The sequence below is a fragment of the Heterocephalus glaber genome, unplaced genomic scaffold, assembly GCF_053883595.1.
Source record: "Heterocephalus glaber isolate CG9 unplaced genomic scaffold, H.glaber_assembly_v1.0 deba00001729, whole genome shotgun sequence".
NCBI classification, from domain to species: Eukaryota; Metazoa; Chordata; class Mammalia; order Rodentia; family Bathyergidae; genus Heterocephalus; species Heterocephalus glaber.
This window is the reverse complement of record NW_028258440.1, coordinates 2,507,727-2,528,893: the sequence shown is the minus strand read 5'-3', so window position 1 is coordinate 2,528,893 and position 21,167 is coordinate 2,507,727. Positions and strand designations below refer to the sequence as shown.

The following is a 21,167-nucleotide window of genomic DNA, read 5'->3' as shown; positions in this document are numbered from 1 at the left end:
ACAGATCTTGAAAGAGGGGCTGAAATTCCTATGAAGCATAGTTCATAGGTATCATAGAGCATGGCCTTTGAAGCAATAACAGACTAAATTAGTTAAAAGATACATAGAGTTCACAACTTGATTAGCAAACTGAGCAATTGCCTCAAAAAATAGCCTTAATTGAAATGAACTATATGAACTTAACTTCCTTTGCAATCCTACCAATTACCAAACAGTTGCAAATCCTTGATTACAGGCCTAATAAGGCCATCCATAGTATTATTTCAAAGTTATCATCTGCTGAATAGTTTTTCCGGACCAAAGTAAAGGAATGCACTCAATAATTTAGATGTGAAAGCATTTAGATTTTCTATTTAGGGTAGTATAAAAAATCTGTATTCTCCAGTATAAAGTGGGAAGAAAGAAATTTAAACCAGTTACACTGCTTGGATAGCATACATGAACCTCCCCCAAAATAGAAATTTAAACCAGTAATCCTAATCAAGAAATTAAAAGCAAAAACTTGTGTAATCATTTTAGAAATGCATTTAACAAACATTCTCCCCTGGTGTGAGGAAAATCTTTTAATCTAAGTTATTTCTGATTTAGTGCAGTGTGTTCCATTGGAGGATGAGTGGGTCATTAAACTATTTGATTCCTGTTGATAAAGTATTCTTAAGTTCTTATCACCAAGTAATATTTGCATAGTAACTTGAAATGCAGCATAAAAAACCAAAACCTGAACCTCAAAGGATACAAACACACACACATACACTACACACACCATACACCTACATACATATATTTTGGGAAATAACTGCTTTTATGCAATTTAATCCTCAGAATGTGGTGCTCTTTCAATCATCGATTCTCAGGCACTCCACCTGAGAAAGCTTTTATCCCTGGAACATGTGGGAAAATAAACAGTTTGGGAAATGCTAGTTTCAATAATTAGTACTTCCACAATAATTTCAAAGGCTTACGTTTTTCAACATGGAACAAAATTTGCATCATTCTCCTCTTTAGAGTAAAAAGAAAAATTCAGAACCTCAAAGTGGCAACATTTTCTATTTGAGTAGAATAAACAGACATTAACATCAATGCATAAGTTAAAGATAATTTTTAACAATAATCATCAGATTCTAAGATGAGAAACAGAATGTATTTTTCTACAAAAGAAAATAGAATGGATGATTAAAATGAGGGGAATTAAATATGGACCTGAAGTTTTTTTTAATTACACATTGAACTGTGAAATCCACAAAAAACTAAAATTGACAGATCCAACACAAGGAAGTATGGCAAATGTTAAATTTCCATTTTCATGAATAACAGACACTGAATCCTTGTCTCAAGGCAAATCACAGTATAAAAGCGTATCGTTGGTACTCATATCCTAATCCTCATTTTTATACAGCCTTCTCCACTCTCTCATTTTCATTGAGCCTGAGCTATAAAAAGCTGTCAGTCACATTTCCCTTAACTCAGTAGCACCATCTTGTTTCATAAACTATTAAAAAACAATCTTACCTGTTATTTTGGCTGAATTCCACTATCTTTTTTGTCGGGGGGGGGGAGCACAATTTATCCAGTTTTTTAATGAAAAGTTTAATCCTACACCTTAAAGGCACAAAGACCAAAAGTCAAGTTCAATAGAGTTTTATTACTTAATCAGAATGCACAGGTAATACTGTGCATATTAACAGATATATTGGCAAGTAGGGAGTACTCATTACATATTTTGTGCTTCATGGACATTTTATACACACTTCTGCCTCCTTCACATCAGCCAGTAAAGTACATCTAAGTCACTCCCACTTCAAAAACAGCAAAAGCCTCTCTTTCTTTGATCCAATTTCTTTGTGAAGTTCCAATATTATTTATCCTTCATCATCAAATATTGTACAAAGTCATTATTACCACTTTCATTTCCCAACGTTTCACTTACTTGGACACCCACAGTACAATGGCTTAGAGATTCCTCAAAGGTCACTGATAACTTTAATTCCAGAACCAGTGACCACTCCTTACATAGTTTCTGTAGTATTTGCTGATTGCCCTCAGAAACTTTCTTTTCCCTCTCTGTTTCTGAGACACAAAAAGCTTCCTTCCTCTGTTGCTCTCCTTGTGTTGCCTTGGCCCTTCCTACGGGTGAAGGGTTGACTGCCAACATCTTCCCCTGGTATTTTCTCTGCATTATAGACAAGTTTAATCTAACTGTGCTCAAGATTGTTCTACACAGCTTCCACTAGCACTTTAGGACAGTTTACATTCCCAACTCTCCGCTCTTCAGCTCTCAGGCCTCTTCTGTTTCTCCATCCTATTGGAGCATTGTGCACCAAACAGCTAAACCAGCATCTGGTTATATCAAGGGGAATGAAAGAGTAATGTTGTATTGACTCTGAGGAAATAAATGTCTTCCCTGTTGGAAGAGGCAGGCCATGGTCCATGAGATGGTCCCTAAAAGATGAAGAAGAAATTAGTGTGTGCTGGTGGTGGGGTAATGTAAAAGTGAGCAAATGTTTAAAGGGACAATTTTTAGCCTAATATCTGTTAAATACCAGAGCAAGCCCTGGCTAGAACAAATTGTATTTCATTACTAAAGGAAATTTTGTCACAACAAAATGAAACTAGCTAGTGGAGCATCTGGCACGCAGTAATTGTTCAGTAAATGTCAGTTGACTCTGAGTAAACACCTATTATAGGACATTTTTATTGGGTGTGAAAATAGGGGTTCAAATTTTATTCCTATATATAAACTCCTGCCTACAGATATTAAGATTGATTTAAAAGTACAATGCATTCCTGGAGGTGAATGTGTTTGTAAACACTGGTTCTCCTGCCACCCAAGTGGCATAAGAGCCAATGTCACCCTGCCTTGGTTGGCCAGCATTGACGTGTCAATGGAAGTCCCAGACTCTAACACCTTAAATGCTTAAATTCTGTAACACTATTCACACTAAGAAAACCAAAAAAGGACCTGTAAGAGCGCAAGAGCAGTGATTGCTGACTTTCTTTTCTCTCTTCCTGTTTCTTAAGACTGCCCTGCTCTATAAAGTTAAAAATATGAAATCTTAGCAGTCTAGATACATGTTTTACAAGATTCCATTTATACAGATCTTAGGAAATCCAACTTATTTTCACTTTTAAAATCTGCCATTTCAAGGGCTGGGGATTTAACTCAGTGGTTTCACCACCTGTTGCGCAAGCGCAAGGAACCAAGTTTGATCCCCGGTACCAAAAACAAAAACAAAAACAAAACAAAACCCTGCCATTTCAAGAGTTTTGTTTATTTTTATTTCATTGTAATCATTATCCAACACGAGGAACAATATCAGCGAGCACTCCTCTTCAAGAACTGGGATATTCAGGCTTTCATTTTCCTTATGTCTGATCATCACCAGCTACAACTCATAGGAACGAGTGGTTTTCCTCATTCATCATTGAGAAATGACTACTAACAGCAATACCAACTGAACTCTCTTTTGGCCTCTAGCATTCTACAAAAATGAGAAATGTGATGGAAGCAATGGCCCAAGCAGAAGAATAGCAAAGCTTGCATCTCTTTCTCCCCTGTCTTCTTCCTCTTCCTTTCTAGAAGAAAGTTTGTCTCCAGTCTCACTGCCTCCTGGGGGAAATTTTTTTTCTCATGATAAACAAAGCAAACTCACCTGTCAAAGGCCCTGAGTTCTGTGTATACCTAAAATTGGAAATGTAATGCGGAAGGTGGTTTAAACAACAGATACTATTCCCAAGCTGACTGAAAAAAATCTAGATTGCAGCACGAAATGAATGATAAGAGTGGGATTTTGCTGTCTTTGGCACATCTTCTCATGTATCTTTTGCTTCGCAGTATAAATTTGCCTAGTATTCCATAACAAAAACCCAGAAGGCTACAGTTTAAAAATGAAGCCAACACCCCCAATGACTAATTTTGTTTGCCTAAAACACACAATCAACTACATGCTAGCTGCAGCTGAAAATTCTGAATTACTCACACTCAAACCACCCACACCTCATTCAACCTACTCCATGCTGATCTGTAAATGTTGCTTACAGTAAAATAGATGCTACAGGCAAAGGTAGCCTCTGGCCCCAGAACATATGTATTACTGCTTTCTAAATCCCTTTAATAAACAGAATAAGAAATAGTTAAAACCTATCACTCCTAGGGTCTGCAAATGCATGCATTTTCACCCATCCACATGTTTTAGCCTGTGTTACCATGAATAACATATTACATAATAGTTCTGGGCAGTTTGGTTCTTTTTTTTTTGGTTTTGGTGTAACTTTATTATGTACTTAATTTGTTTTATATCTCATTTCATAAATTGATTGCTAATTACACAGCCATTAGGTGTGTAAGTCTTTTTCAATTCTTAATAAGTTTTAAATGTAGTATATCTGAGGAGGGAGTTACAAACTCATTTACAATCACAGAATTTAGTTACTAACTCATTACAGCTGAGATTATATTTTATTTTCAGAACAGTAACTTAAGTTTAACAATTAAATATATATGATGAAAAGCCTCATTGCATTAAAGTCCTCAGAGTTGAGGGAGCAGCATGGCTATTAGGCTCTGAAAGATGTCCACAGGAAGTGGGCTTTGGGAATGAATTCAACATGTAGGGCAGAAGGGGGTGTGGGGCAAAGGGTCAAGGGAGAGTAAGGACACAATTCTTATGATTCTACTGGAAATATAATAGTACCCCAGAAAGCAATATTCCCTCCCCCCAAATAATTATTTAATTCAAAGGACTATGCCTAAATTGTCCAGACAACTAAGGATAATTCCAAACTCCTAATGAATTATATTCAGTACTCAACCTCATATCTGATCGGGGGTAAATCTTTTTGGTTTCCTATTCCTGGGCTCAATGACTAGAAATTCTGTGTGGCTACTGTCATCTTTATTTGTATAATGATTTCTATTAATATCTTAGACATTTTTAAAAACAGACAACTATGAAGATACTTAACCAATATCACTTGGTATGTTAGCACCAGAGAGAGGAGAGAGGAGAGAGGAGAGAGGCGAGAGGAGACAGGGAAAGGAAAGGGAGAGGGAGAGAGGGGGAGAGAGGGAGAGAGAGGGGGAGAGAGGGGGAGGGAGAGAGGGAGGGAGAGAGAGAGAGAGAGAGAGAGAGAGAGAGAGAGAGAGAGAAACTGACGTGATGGTGCATACCTATAATCCTAGCACTCTGGGAGGCTTATGCAGGAAGATCTCAAGTCAGAGAGCTTAGGTAACTTGACAAGTTACCAAGATGCTGTCTCAAAATAAACAAGGGCAGTTTGAATTCACACTTGCCCAAACATTGCCTTTTAAACATTTTGCTACTAACAAATAGTAAAAAGCATACTTTAAACTAGCGATGGCAAACCTTTTGGAGCTTTCAATGATAACAAACAGCCCACTGCAGCAGGTGGTTCATCACCACTACTTTAAACTCTAACTCAGTACCTATAAGGGTGTCAAAATATACGGTGAATGTCTAAATTTTTTAAAAAGCAAAAGACACAGCATTGCCATTAATTCCCTCAACATACCACCTCTCATTTCAAATACACTTAACCCATGGTTCTTGACACTTTCTGATGCAGTTCTGGAAGTCCTTTTTTGTGCCTTTTTGATGTGTGATTAAAAAAATACAGCGAATGTTGTTGCTGAGCACCATCCAACAGAAAGGCAGGCTGATATAAACATGACTGTATGTCATCTTTCTTCACTGGATCTGGCATTATGAGACAGCTAGCTCATCCCCAAAGTCAAAATGATCATGAAAAGCCAATGTTTTGAATAGATTCAGGACGTATATGCAGTCACCAACATGCAACTGGAGACACTCATAAAACAGGACTTCAGGAACTGCTTCAGAAAGTAGCAAGAATGATGGGATAAGTGTGGTCAAAGCCAGAGGGAGTATCTTGAAGGGAATTAATAGCCATGTGTCATTTACTGTACAGATCTTCCTCATTTAATGACCTACCTGTTTAACGACTCTTCAGACTTACCACGGAGGGGCGCTGTTCAGATTTAGAACCCGCTGCTTGGATTTATGACCCGTCTTTTTTTGTTTTTTTCTGGTACAGTTCTGTACATCTTGTTTATAGAGCCTCAGTGTCTTTTTTTGGGGGGGGGGCGTCCACCTTGTTTATATAGTACTATAATTTTTGCTGATTGTACCGTGCAGTACTGTAGTTTTATGTTCTGTTATATATCACTGTACTGCATGTAAGAGTTATGCAAATAAAAGCAGTCAACAAGTTGGAGTTGCCTTTGACCATTTCTTTGTTCTGAATATTGTAATGTACATACTATATACAACTCCTCATTTAGCGATCAATTCATTTAACGACTTAGTCACAGGAACAGAACTTGGTCGTTAAATGAGGAGTAACTGTAATACATTTTTTTAAAAATTTAAGCATTCATATTTTTAATACACCTCATATGTGCATGGATTTGAAATAATAGTCTCACCAAAAATATATAACCTTACTATATGATATATTCTGATATTTTCTTACTATTTTATGCAATTTCATTTAAAAGAAATACTAATGAGTTGTTGCCTAATACTTGAAAGCTCTCATGATAAAACCAATAAGCTTTTCTAATGCCACAAGGTAACACTGTTAGATACGAATATAGAAGTGTGAAGCTTCATTTTATTTATATATTTATTTTATTTAATTTCTTTTGGTACCGGGGATCAAACTAAGGACCTTGTGTTCATTTTATTAGTAGTTCAGATTGTGGCAAGTGAACCTGAACCAGCTTGAAGTATAATTTTGGATTACCTATAAAAAAGGGTTTGCTAAATAAAATAATATCAAGAAAACAGAAGGAATATTTTCCTTAGAATAAGCTATTCCTAAGGTTTTTGAATCATTTAAATGAAGCTGCATTGCTAATTATAAATGAGTGTTAATGTTCAGGTCAATAGGATATGTACTTAGAAAAATCTTGTAGGTACTTAGCTCAAAAAAGTTTGTAATTCAGAATATTGTTTTTAATCTGAAGCGGCAAAATGTTCATGTAACATTCAGACTCAACAGTGGCCAAAACATAAAATCATATATGTCATATATCATATACATACTATACATATGATAACTTCATAAGTCACTTTCATGTTTACAAACCTGCTCAAGGCATCATCTAATAATAACTGCAACGGGCATACGCTTTATTTGTAGAGCATTTTAAACTGCAGAAAACCTTTTCACTTTTGTGTACTGGTAACAACCAGCAATCCTTGGATTACTGAATATTTAAAAAGCATATAATGACATTTGCCAGACTCAGATGAAACTTAATATTTGTTTTTTTCTGCATATGACAGATTACCCCATCCCATGAAGAAGTCCAGGTGTCTGGCCTTCAATGACTGCCTCTGTTTTAGAAGCCCAGCCCACCCCTGCTATTCCCCTACCAAGTCTGAAAGATATGAAAGAAATTAAAATTTCAAGGTAAAAGAGCAGGGCAAGTCGTGGGGTGGGGGAATGCCATACCACTTTTTATATGTGAAGGTATCTACTAAAAACAACTCAGAATAGATGTTTTACCTTTTAGAAACATTCAACTTGTCATTAAATTGAAGGCACAGGAAGCTAAGGGAGTGAAAGACGGGCCAGGAACTCAGGGATTCCTGGATGTGAACCCAACCTTGGTCTTAATTCTGTTTTTGCTCTAAATCAATGCCAAATTCTTCACACCGCAGCTGCTTTATAGCAGGCAAGAGTTATACTAGGGAACAAACCTGTTTCCTAGCACTGTTGTGGGCTAAATGGTTATACAGTATTACAGATCTCAAAGGTGCTTTCCAAAAGGCAAAACACTATTCATGTATATTGGTTACCTTCGTTATATTAGTCAGGAGATCAAAATAGAGTATGTGTATCTTGCTAAGATGACCTTGAAAAGAGACCATTCTTTCCATTTCATTCCACGTTTTTGTCCACTGTAGTCATGTAGTTATTCAACCAGTTAGAAGATTTGATCATGTGATCATACAGGTTTTTAAAGCATCTGTAACACCTCTGAGTTTAGCATTTTCAGGCAGTTCCCAGCATGTTCAGGGCCCTCAGCTTTATCTGACCTCTCTCCACTGAGCCATCTGTCTCAAGGAAACACCCTCCCCACTCAACTCCCAATTGGGCAATCTAAGAGAAAGAGTTAGTTTTTGCCTGTCAGGAAAAGAAGCTCTGTTCTCTATACCATGAGGCCCCACATCCACTGCTACCTCTGCCCTCATGGCTCTTGCTTCTTCAAAGGATAGAATGCAGTTTCACTTTCTCCCCACCACTTCATGAGGAAAGTGCCTGGCTCCTTCGTGGCATTTAATGAATAGTCCTCTCTCCTTAGATTTGGACTATTAGTCCTCTCACCCAGTCATTAACAGGCAGGAAATGCCCTCCCCAGCAATCACTATTGTGTAAATAAAGCCATAAATTTTTGAAGGCTCGTGCAATCCCAAACCCCAAAGCTGCATGTGTGTATATGTGTGTGTGTGTGGAGGGGTGTCTTGATTGTAAAAGCATTGCCTTCCAAATTAAACTCAAACCACATGATACAGTCCATAAAATATACAAAACGTGCAGTCCAGTGACAGATTTATTGGGGCCTTTATGGAATAAAGAAAAAAAACACACTCTATATGGAAAACACTGCTACTTTTGACCCAAATAGCCCCTAAACAGGAAGTTTAAAGCAAATCAGCCAGCTGTGGCTTCATTGAGTTATGAAGGAGACCAGTGCAAGCAGCATTTCCTGTCACTGCCTGTCACTGTTTCTAAGTGCTTCTATCTGAATTGTTTTCTTAGATGGCTAAAAATATTATAGAGATTTCTTTGGGGATAGACACAAGACAATAAGGAGGGCTATTTTATGATCTGGGCCTGAAAGTGAAAACTGTTAACTTTTACCAAAAAATTTCACTTAGCACAGGTCGGTCACACTTTCAGTCACTTGAACTACTGTATTTTAATAAATACCAGACTAACAGGCCACATTAATACAAGTGTTTAGAATCAGACATTAGATAGCCTGTTTCCTATTAACTTGGGGTCAACATTCAGATCCACAATTTTCATGCACCTAATTAGTAAATGATAGAACTTGCAGACTACAGTGCCCCAGAGAACTACAGTAGGTTCTTAGAGCCCCTACACACACAAACACACGCACACACGTGTGTGCATGCACACACATGCAACATCCCACAGAATGACTTGTGCAAGTCCAACATATGTGCAGGGATAAGCATTCTCTGATCAAATCATATTCTAGACCCATTATTATTATTATACTCATCACTAAATGCAGAGACATTCTCATGTTCTTGCAGCACTCTGAATGCCAAACACTAGGTCACACGTTTTCAGCCTGTCAACTTCTCAACACAAAAGAGCTTGGGGGAGGGGGTTCAGTATGAAAGTAAATGCATTTTGCTCTTGTATTATTACCACATTAAGTTTCTCAGTATGTCCAAATGATTTTTCCCAACAGAATCAAGTGTATCTTTCTGAGAAGGAGGATTAGTACATGGCAGAAAGGCAATTAGTTGGTCGGTAAAAAGGCCCACCGAAATCCAAGGTTTTTCTCCAAAAAGGCCCTTCATTCTCCCCCGGGGAACCTGTCAACCTTGCCCCTCCCCTTGCTTGAACACTCTGGCACAACCTCAGTGTGCAGCTGAAACCACTGCTATAGACACTCACAAAACAACCCAAGTTACATAGGCTCACCACACCTCCAAAAACACACAACATTTAGAACTGCCAACATCCACAAGTGATGTTCTGCTTCATACTTGTGCAGGATCGAATAAGGCTTCTCTTCCTGCTGTCCAATCACTTGGGGGCAGAGGATACTGACATAAATATGTTGAGAGTCCACATTTTTCTCAAAATCACTGCTGAAAAGAAATACCTCTCCCATTCATCGAGGTCCTGATCAGTCATAAATAGCAAGAGTTTGGAGAAATATCAGAGTGCCCTTTAACAAGAGAACACCTACAACCAGCCCATCTATTGAGCATCTACTTTCCAGAAGACAAATGCAACCTTCACTCGGCTATGGAGGTAAAATGCGAGCCCCAACGTCTGTGCCATGGGTCTTGTTGAATGTACTTCTATATGTTTTAAATAGAACTAAAAAAAACCCACTCTCTAATATATGGATCCAATCTTAATAAAGCAGCCACCTTAATATTACCCAATAATCTCATCTCCATTTGCAAATAGCTAGGGAATTATTACACAGGTATGTGCCCAAGCTGATATTATATACCACACTTTTGTTTTGCTTTGTTTTATTTTCCTGAGTAAAGGTTGAAGACTACAAAACAAAAAGTGAAATGCAAGCTTTGGTTCTTTGACACTTTTTTTCTAACAGGCCACCCCTCCCACCCTGCTCCCCAACACACCCTCTCCTTTGGTTTCCTCATGCTGTCACATAAGGAGAAACTGTAAGAGCTGCACCTAAAGACCAATGGTCCTCTAGGCACAAAAGATGATTGTGGTAGATCTTTATGGATACAGTAGAAAGAGGCACTATTCACACCTGTATCTTGGTAAATAAAAACCTATGCAAATCTACCCTGTAAATGACCAGCGTCTGGCTGAAAACGCGACTTCTTCCAGTATCCTTTTTGGGTTTCAACTGTGACTTCATCACTTTATAAACTAGACATAACAGGAGGCATCCCTGTCACAATTTTTCTTTTGTTCCTTTTTAAATCTGGTGAAACAGTTTAAACAACCGTTTCTACATAACTTCGCGCTGAAGACTGATTGCCCTGGGATGTAGGGAACACTAAATGCAACTTGAGGTGACAGAAAAGTAGCAGTTGGCTTTCAGGCTAGTTGCCATTGCATGTTTCTCCCTGAGTTGTTACTGTGGCCTCCAGGAGGACGGTCAAAATAATGTTTACTCTGTTGCTGACTTTTCACCAATAAAAAAGAGAAATAATGATTACCTGAAATCACAGGAAGAATGTTCATAAAATGCAAGAATAAATTGGAACACTAAAGCTATTCTTTCATTATTTCTATTTCTACTCCAGGCATTGGAGATAAGAGGGAGAGACTCTGTAACCTGCCTAATAAGGAGTAATATACTGGTACATTCAAAGAAACCTGAATGGGCCTAAAGAAATCTTTCTCAAATTTCCACCCCAGTTGCAGGCACTGCCAAGAAGCTTCGAATTCAAAGAATCTGATGGGGACAATTTTAAGCCAATCTAAGTAACCCAAAATGAAAACACAGACCCAGAGAACATTCAGTTGCTAGGATGCTCTCATGGCCTAAGATCAAATAGGCTGCTGGAATTCTCTGTGGAGCCTGCCTTTGCTCAGTTGGGCCCTTCAAGCTCATTCAGTGTACAAGCATGAAACAAACTCTGGCCCAAAATCAGAAACAAATTACTCCTTCTGCACAGGAGCCTACTTAATGCTGATGCAAGAAGGACTTGAAAGTGGACATAACATTTTAACAAGCATGACTAATTGAGTCTTAAATCACTAATCAGCCTCCTTTTTTCCTTAACACTGTTCTCATGGCTGTTAAAAAGAGTTTTGGGAAGCCAGGCACAGTGGCTTATGCCTGGAGTCCCAGCTACTCTGGAAGCTAAAATAGGAGGATCCTTTCATCCCAGAAGTTTGACATCAGAACCACAGAGGTTCCAGACCAGCCTCGGCAACATAGTCTCAAAAAAAAAAACAAACCCAAAACAGATTAATTCTTGAAAAGCATCATTATATATAAAGGAAATATATATCCACATAGACACATACACTACAACACACATTTTAAATCAAAGTCCTTTTTGGTTTTGCTTCCTCTTGAGTTCTGAGCAATGCATCTTTTTTTCTGAAACTTAACTGCCTGGAGTTGAACACTCGAGTCCCAGCTTTTTTCCTGATCTTCAGCGAGACATCACTTATATCAAATATCTACTATAGTTTACAGTGAACCTTTTTTTCCATTCTTAGAATTGGAGGAATGCTGTGAAAATAGGTGTTTTTCTAGGGAGAAGCCAATGCATGACTGTAAAAAATGTTCGAAGCTGACCACTAATCTGTGCAGTCGTATATATGTGTGTTTGTGTTCCCAGACAGTTTGGGAATACTTTTATTTCTCAAATTAAAATAACGTACTACTTCCTGAATTGTCCTTTTTTTTTTGAGACAGAATCTTGCTATGTAGTTCAGGCTGCCTTGAACTCACTATGTAGCCCAGGCTGGCCTTGAACTTGCAGTGATCCTCCCTCAGCCTCCTCAGTGCTGCGAGTTTGGTTGGATTGTACTATTTTTCCTATCAATTTTTAGAACAAAATGATGGCTTAATACTGTGCCTTTGCTAGAATGACATGAGAAAAGCAATTTTTTGAACCTGTTCAGGTACTGTGGATGTCATTCATTAATTCTCGATAAGGAGGGCCGGGGATTTAGCTCAGTGGTTCTGTGGCCTGCCTTGCAAGTGCACGGTCCTGACTTTGATCCCAGGCACCAAAAATAAATAAATAAATAAAAGAAGAAGAAAAAAGAAAATTCCTGATAAGGTAATTGATGCATTATTTATCCTAATTCTCGGTTATCTTTCCACCATTGTCACGTGGCTATCTTAGGGTAACATATAACCACTCAGAAAGAACAGGATGCCATGCAACCATTTGGTTTCCTTTACAACTACAAGCTCACATTAATATAGATCTAATTGCTTTCTTCATAGTCATAATGTGTTCCTTGGTTGATTGATTAGTTTACAACTAAACCACTTGCACCTATACATAGTTTATTCTCTTACAGGGAAAACTCTATTTTACCTGAAGCTCAGGTTCCATTTTTGAGGTGAGAGATGTATCACACCTATGGAGAAGCAGAAAAATCTCACAAAGAAACATAATTTTTGATTTCTACTTTCTTACATTGTATATATTTATAATGCAGGAAAATCCTTCTGTTCAATCTAGTAGATACTGTCACAAGAAAACTCGACAGCACAGAAGCATGTTAATGAAGTAAAGGTAAGTGGAACCCACATCTCTTTCAGACACTTGATCTTTTTAACATGGCACTGGTCATTATCTAACTTTAATTACAGGATCAAATTACTTGTCAAACATGTATTGTTACTTACTCCTGTCTGCTCTGTCCCAATCCCTGTTTGTAATCCAATCAGACAACAGCACTTATTTCAAAACAAAGAAATTCCACCTTCCTGAATTTATTGTGTAAAACTATAAATGAAAATCTTTATCATATTAAGACTTCTTTTTTCCTTCCTCTCTCCTTTCACATGTAAAGATAGCTGCCTGAAGGACAAAATTGTACTTCAAACTATGTTATGAACATCTGCACAATAGCCTAGTGATTGCCAATGTTCCAGCATGTGCAGCACTGTACAGCCACTCAAAAGACAAAAGGTTTTTTTTATTCCCAAGTTGTTTTTTATTTTTCATATTGTCAACCTCACCAGACAATAAATAATATACCTACTGGTAAAGGGATGACTTATAAGAGTGCTTGGAAGTACAATGACAGGCAAGAAAACACATCTGAGGCAAAAAGAACACAGGCAATTACAGGAAAGTACATTCTAATCTACCTTAAAATTTTAGGTTCTTGCAAGTGCACAAAAAGTCTTCTGTTTAAGCGAACAGTTGTACACAAAATCTGCTCCCCTGTGAGCATGTAAATTGTCCATTTTCTTTTTAACTTAACATTTACTAAGCACCTATTTTGTACACAGCATTATTTAAGTATAGAATGGGCACAAGGTAATTCCAAATGTACTTTGGCTACCAGTTCATAATTACAGGCATTATCCCTCTTACAAAGCCGCTGTTGTGAAATGCCTGAAGTGGACAGTTAAGGAAAAATAGGTATTTTATAATAGTCCTGGGAGTCATTATAAGTGCTTAAAGCAGCAAAGAAAATAAGAGAAAAAAGCAGCTCTTAGAAGTAGAACAAAACACGCAGTCACCACCTGTAGTCTAGCACTATTATCAATCCTTTCTCCATTATTTATGATAAACTCCTCCATTTATGTTTTCATACAGGATGCCCAATCCTATCACTGTAAGCGGGGCAGAATGGTAACTACCGAAATTTCCTCCTATTGTTTCCAATACCCATTTACCTTGTTGGTTCTGGCCCCAAGCTGTATTATTTTCACTTGAAACATTAAAAATGCATTTGGTCCAAGTTGTTCAGCAGCAAGTCAGTACATCCAAAAGCAAAACCAAAGCTTATGGAACTGGGATCTAGGTATATAATCACTAGCAATGGGACAAGTTGCTTTTGGTCACCCTCCCATTGTAAAAGTGGAAGTATCTTTTGCTTGGCCTGAAGAAATTCCCCTTTTTACACGGGAAGCACTGAACTGCCTCACATCCTTCTCTTGACAATAATTTGAAAAGCCGATGTGAAATTTATTATATAGTGAATTCCATTATAAGCAGTTCAGTTCTTTGTTTCTAGGTAGAAGACAGCACCTGGGTGGCAACTGCACCTTCCTTTAATAATCTCTTTCTCCCCATTCCAGACACTTGCTAAACTTAGTAGCAGGAATGCCTGCCAACCAAGTCGCTTCTACTGCACTGGGAGAATTAAGTAGTGTGGAAAGGTAGAATATTAGCTGGGGCCTATGGGCAAGAACCTACTTAAGCTTTGTTTGGAAAAGTCTTATAAATATGAAAGCATCCTCCAGAAGTGCTGCAAATTCAAAAACTGTTTTAATTACTTTTAACAGTATTTAAACATTAAAGACTAAATTTGCATTGGCAAAAGAGAAAATCTGAATTTAATCAGGAAAAAATTCCAAGGTCTCTGGTAAACTTCATTGTCAATATGCTTTTCATCACATGGGGGAAAAAAACCTGAATTTTATCATGCATTGATGTATACTCACTTGTACAGTTATATCGACAATCTGTTTTACAGCTATTCTATCAGTAATCACCCAAAAACTTACTGATTAACCCACAGTGCCTGCATGGAGAAAAATGAGCAATCATTTCAAAATTAAATTAAACCTTGTAGTAGTTTTGTTTTAATTTATGCTTTTCTGTGAACTCTACACATGCATATGGAAAGGCAATGGGGGATCCTAGCCCAATTTACAAATAGCAATTAAAGAATATCTTGGAGAGATTATTTTGGTTTGGGCCTATGCTTCAAAGTTTAATGGACAGATGAAGAGTAGGCATATCTGCCCTTGTTCCCCACCTTAGGGAAAAAGCATTGTATCTTCTCCATTCATATAAGACATTTTTACTGGAAGCATGGAGTACATGTCTTTAATCTGTTGAGAAGGTTCTGTTCTACTTCTAGTCTCCTGATAGCTTTTACCATGAACAGCTGTAGAATTTAGTCCAATACTTTTTCTCCAAATACTGACAGGATCATATGGCTTTTTCCTTTCCTCTGTTAAAATGATGACTTTTGGGGGTGGATCTTCCAATGCTGAACCAACACTGTCATCCCTATAACAAAACCACTTTCTACATCCTGCCAGATCTGACTTCTAATAGTTTGTTTTACTAAACAAATTTCTATCTATGTTCATACTTTTTTCTTCTATTATCTTTATCCAGGTTTAGTATTAGCACAATGTTGATTTCCTAAAATGAGGAGAGAAATGTTCCTTCTTTTTTTTGCTTGAAATGTTTGGTATAATTTATCAGTTAAAATGTATATGAGCCTGCTGTTGTCATATAGGTAGGTTTTCAAGCTAGGAATATACTTTCTCTTTTTTTGTATTAAATTCTTTTATTGGTACATTGTAGGTATACAACACAATTACATTTCTCATTGGGAATTGTACCTTTATATAATGCATCTTGGTTATTTTTTCCCCGTTCCTAGCCCTCCCTTCACACCCTCCACCCTTCCCTATTTACAAAGACTTTATTTCCATTTTTTCCATTTCTCATCATTTTTTCCTTTCCCTTCTTTCCTTTCCCCTGCCCCTCCCACTACCCCTACCCCTTTGGACCTTTTCTTCCTATTTTACATTATCGATTAAGGAATATACTTTCTTTAATAGGTGCTATTCAAATTTTATATTTCCTCCACAGTTAGTTTCATTAATTCGTCTTCCAAGGTACTTCTTAGAAGTTGTCAAATTTATTTCAAAAAAGACTTTTGTAATATGCTTTCTATATCCTTTTAAATTCTGTAAAATCTGTGGTAATGTCTCCTAAATCTTGATATTGTATTTTTTAAAATGTATAATTGATATTGTGTAATAGGAACTAAAGGTCTAAAGCAGCAGGGAAAGTGGGAGGGGTAGGGGAAAGGAAAGAAGGGAAAAGAAAAAATATGAGAAAAGGAAAAAAATGGAAATAAAGTCTTTGCAAATAGGGAAGGGTGGAGGGGGTGAAGGGAGGGCAGGGGAATGCGGAACAAGTAAGAACCAAGATACATCATGTAAAGGTACACGATCCCAATGATGAATACAACTGTATTTTATACTTAAAATGTACCAATAAACTTAATGGGGGAAAAAAAGACTATCTGGGAGAAAAGAACTCCTTCGAAATACATTTCTTTAATTAGACCAACAATAAATTCATACATTGTATCTATCTATCTATCTATCTATATATATATCAAACAAAAAATGTTCAGAAAAACACACAGTAGGTCTAGCACAATCATTATAAAATTACAATCACCTAAATGCCAGCTTGCATCATTTCCCTTGGCTTCATTTTTTTTTAACCATAGAAGCGAACTGTGCGCTGAAAACTAAAGTCACCTTTTTAATTTCCCAAAATTCCCCCTTCTGCCCTTCAGACAGGTAGTAAAAGCAAGCTGCCCAAACGTGGAGCTCCGGGGAGGGAAGAGACACGGTTCTGCCAGACAGCTGCACCACTGCTCCACGCTACATGGAAATGGGGAAATGAGTTGTTAAAGCATTTGCTGATGATATGTCATGCGAGAAGTTCCTTTACATTAATAAAGAAGAAAAAAGAAAAAGGAAGAAGGAAGGAAGGTGGGGAAGGGGAGGATCAAAGCTCTAAAATCGCAACAAAGTTTCGGGATCAATTTTCTTTCTATTCGTGGTTTTGTAAAATAAAGTTTAAAAGACATCGCATTTCGTCGGCGTCCTAGAAAGGCAGGCACTCTCAACAAACCCCAACTCGTCTCCAGCCTTACCTTATGATGCTAGCGCAAACCCAGAAGCTAAGGGGCCCTGCTCTCGGCGGCAGCAGTAGGGGCAGCGGCAGCGGACAGTGGCACATGCCATCTGTTAGCGGCAGAAGCAGAAGAACCGCTGCGCGAGGTGGCCCCTGCGCCGGGAGAGCCTTTAGCAGGGGTGTATACTGAATGTCGCCATTTTAAAGCGAGGTTCCTGAAATCATTAGATATAAGCAAATTAAAGCCCGCCCCACCTACATAACTTCAGGGCTGGGACGTGCTACCCGGCTCAGTCGGCCGCAGTGGGGTGTAAAATGTCAAGTCTAGAGACACGCACAGGGGGACTCTCCGACAGAGGCGACAACCCCTCCGCTCCCCTCTCCCCCGGGCCGCCCCCGAGCTTCTGCGAGCCCCCTCCGGCCCCCAGAAGAGATGAGGTCCTCTCCTCCGGACCCCAGGGGGGCTCCTGCCCCGGGCCGGCCTGCGGGCCAGGGGCGGGGACGGGGGAGCGTGCCGGCCCTCCCCTGCGCTCGCATCCTCTTGGTTCAGTCCACTTGGAGCACACCTCGGAGCACCCCGGCTCCCTCGCGGCCGGCGGGATGGCGGGCAGGGGGCTCCCGCCCCGGCTAGCGGCTGCCATGGCAACTCCGGCCCAAACCCCGGCCGGCCCTAACCAAAGGCTTGCCCCGTGTCCCGGTAGGCGCCCTCGGCCAGCTGCGCCCTCTCAGGGTCCGCCGGCCTGGGCAGCCTGGGCCCGGCGCCACCGGGGCCGCGGCTCTCAGTGTCCCGGGCCTGACACAGGGGCGCGCCGAGGGAGGGGAGCCGGTGAGGGGGCTTTGGGAGCCAAATCGGCAACTCGCGCGAAACTTGCGGGGCTCTGGAGCCGCGTTCCGGTGGCGGCCGTAGCAGCGGCAGCGCCGAGCTCGGAAGCGGTGCGCGGCCGCCCTCGGCCTCCCGGCTCCGCCCCGCCCCGCCGGGACCGGCCAGGTACACCTCGCGCCCGCACCCGCCAACCTCACCTGGCTCGGCGCCGCTCCCGGCCCGGCTCCCCGCTGCCAAGCGGACGGCAACTCGGACGCCCGCTGCCCGGGCTTCCGCGCTCACCCCGGGACTCTGTCCTCTGCCTCCCTCTCGCTGCTCCGAAGAGCGCCAAAAAGTCGCGCTCCCGATCACGCTCAGAGTGCGGGCACTTTCTTCCTGTAAGGCGCTGTTTCGTCGCGAAATACACTCTTTGTGTGATTCGTTCTTTCGTGCTGGGTTTTCGGAGCGCGCAGCGCGGGCTTTATTCTCAGGGGGTGTGGCGCCTCTTCCCCAAACCCCGCAGCCCAGCCCCCGCCGCGAAGGCCCTCCGTCATTTCATTCTGAAGAGGAGGGGGGAATCACCACTCTCAGGTTAGAGAGAAAGGAAAACAAACGGAGCACGTACGCGTGCTGTTGGCACCGCCAAAGTTTCCAGAGCTTCGGAACGGAAATGCCAAGGAAATGCAGAGGGGCTCAAGGCTGTGAGCCTAGAGACACGCCAGAGACCCCTGAGGCGAAATAGGTGATGCTAAAAATGAGTTAGTCGATAAAAAGTATCAACTCATTGTAGGTTAAAGAAATACTCACCAGCTGCCTTTCTTGGTCCTCTCCCTTCCAAAACTGTCCCAATCTTTTATTTCCCTGTAAGAACTTCGCCAATGAAAATGGTCATCAGTGCAAATAGTTGCCCTTCTTCAACGGAGTTGCAGGGTAGGAAAGACGCCGAGGTAAGCGTCCGGATACTTTTGATTGGAAAATGGACAAAGCAAATGCAGTTTTATATTTGATTAAAAAGCGTGCATCTGGACAGCTAAATTACAAGTTTCAATTTAATGCAAGTGTAATAGGAGCACCAGCTGTCCTTTAATTGGAGCTCCGCAATAATAAACGCGTGCTTTTATTTAATTTTATGAGGACAATTGTAGTTGATAACGCACGCATATGCACGATCATCACTGACAAGCTCATAGCAATTCAGGGCTGCTTTCCTGTAATCAACTGCTTTACCTGAGGACTCGGCTCTCCAGGCTCTACAGAAAGTGCAAAACGTCGCGGGGATATTTAAGCAGCGGTAGGTCGAGGAGTGGAGTGAATTCTCGAGCTAATTATACTTGTTAATTCTGCTGGACGGATTCAAATAGAATTCTCCAGCTAATTTTAGGCAAGAAATCAATCTTTGTTTGGTAAATGCAAGATAATAGCAGTAGGATCCTAATGCTAGGGAGAAGATTGAGTAAAACCGCCCTTTGCATAATTGAGAAAATCCCCCATGGCTTTTCGCAAGAGCTGCGAAAGTGATCAGGACAACGTGCAGGGACAGTGTGTGACACTTTGTGATTATGGGTAGAATCCTACCCTAAGTCAAAAAGAGCAGGAATTTCTAATTATCGCACTAATTTCTAACCATCTAGCTGTACCGACCTCCCTTCAAACTGGCCAAATTGCCTGTCTGGCCTTAAAAGTCAAATTTGTCTGACATATAGGAAGTGGCTTTGGCAGTCCAGGAACTACCACAGCTAAAAGTAGTAGGTGTTGGCTACCACAAGAGGCTGGAGAGAAGGGCAAGGCTGAATTATATAACTTTATACCCAATGATCTAACAAATGTGGAACTGTTATCACCAGGAGTCAACAAAGGAGTCTTTATACTCAACATAACTTGGGTCAACACTAGGACTCTTACCTCTGTCCACCATTGCAAGCCCCATCTCCTGTAGGACACTCGGGGTTTCCCTAATAACACACCAACTGGCTCAGTTTTATTGTTCTTGAATTCCTGAAATCCCTGTTCTATCATAAATGTAAGGTAAATGCTAATTCTTGGGATAGTACAGCTTCCACATTTTCTCTGGCTTGAAATTGCAGGCTAGTGAAAAATTGCAAATGAGGCTGTATCATTTTCTTTCCCACACTGGGGGCAGAATATAACCTTATAAACAAATTGCAGCCTGCTAAACTGTCTTCCTTTTATCTAGGGTGGCCTGACCTCCACAAGGGTCGCTAGGCAAATTTCTATGCCACCCAGCCACTGGGGAGGATTTGCAAAGGCTGTAGGAAGTTGTTGTTCCCTCCCCTTGGCACTTTAAAAGGACTCATTTGCTCTCTAGGGTGGACTCACCTTGAAATTACTTTCCACTTTACTAGAGTGGTTAGAATACCCGACATTTTCTCTTCTGTTCTTCTCCTTAGGCATGATTGGGGACGTGACCCAGAAAAAAATAAGGCTGTTTACTGACTAATAAGCTAGATGAGTTCTTCCCATAATGTAAGTACATTATTGTCTTTCTATACTTATGCCTATTCCTCTTTTGCAATGTGAGATTGTCTCAGAACCACTATCCTAATGGATCTTCAAAGGTCAGTGCCTTGCAAAACTTGGACTCAAAATACCAGTCCTGTGCCTCCACTACAAAAGGTCACACGGAGTCATGTAAGCAAACTTTTCAGCACACTTTGGGAACATTCTTCCTCGAGCTCTTACATCCTAAAGCTTGAAATGGATGCTTATGTGGAAGATGTAAGGCTAATACTCATGTAAGGATGCAGCAGCCTTGCAAGTAGAATGTCCTTCCAATAAAATATAATTAACTATGATGCAGAAAAGATTTCTAAAAGTTACTTAATGGTTTAGTAACAAAGGGATCATTGTGATCCACCACCAAACAAATGTTGCTGTGTTTTTAAAGATGCTGGGTAGGTGAAAAGGTAAACTCAATTCTCACTATATTGTAGTAAGATTATCTTTTCATTCTTATCCTAAGCCACGTAACTCATTTAGTATTTTTTAGATTGTCAACCTGTGCTATGGACAAATGGGAAAGACTCCCACCTGATTGAAATCCGTGGAGTCGTCCTCATCACCCTGGGATTATCAGCACCAGTACTATTTGCTGCTGCTCTGTTCTAGAGATGGCCCTGCAGCCTGCAGCTATACCGTGACATATATAAGCATTTGAGAAAGAGGCCTGTGGCCACTGAAGAGTAGTTCAAGAGCTATAGACATTGTTCATTATTCAT

General features: G+C 40.1%; 1 protein-coding gene across 6 annotated transcripts in view; it reads right to left on the bottom strand.

The window, feature by feature from the left end:
• Mbnl3 (muscleblind like splicing regulator 3) overlaps nt 1-18,265 on the bottom strand; it is a 111,661-nt gene extending 93,396 nt beyond the window's left edge. The window contains exons 1-2 of one of the 6 annotated variants that reach the window (XM_087199838.1): nt 17,149-17,456; nt 12,810-12,852 (exon numbers count right to left, since the gene is read on the bottom strand). The gene's annotated coding sequence lies outside the window, so the exon portion shown is untranslated. Of the gene's footprint in view, nt 1-12,809; nt 12,853-17,148; nt 17,457-18,149 lie in introns of those variants that run through there. The other 5 variants (XM_013077882.3, XM_013077881.3, XM_087199839.1 and 2 more) reach the window with 5 other exon arrangements.
• Nucleotides 18,266-21,167: the final 2,902 nt, after the last annotated feature.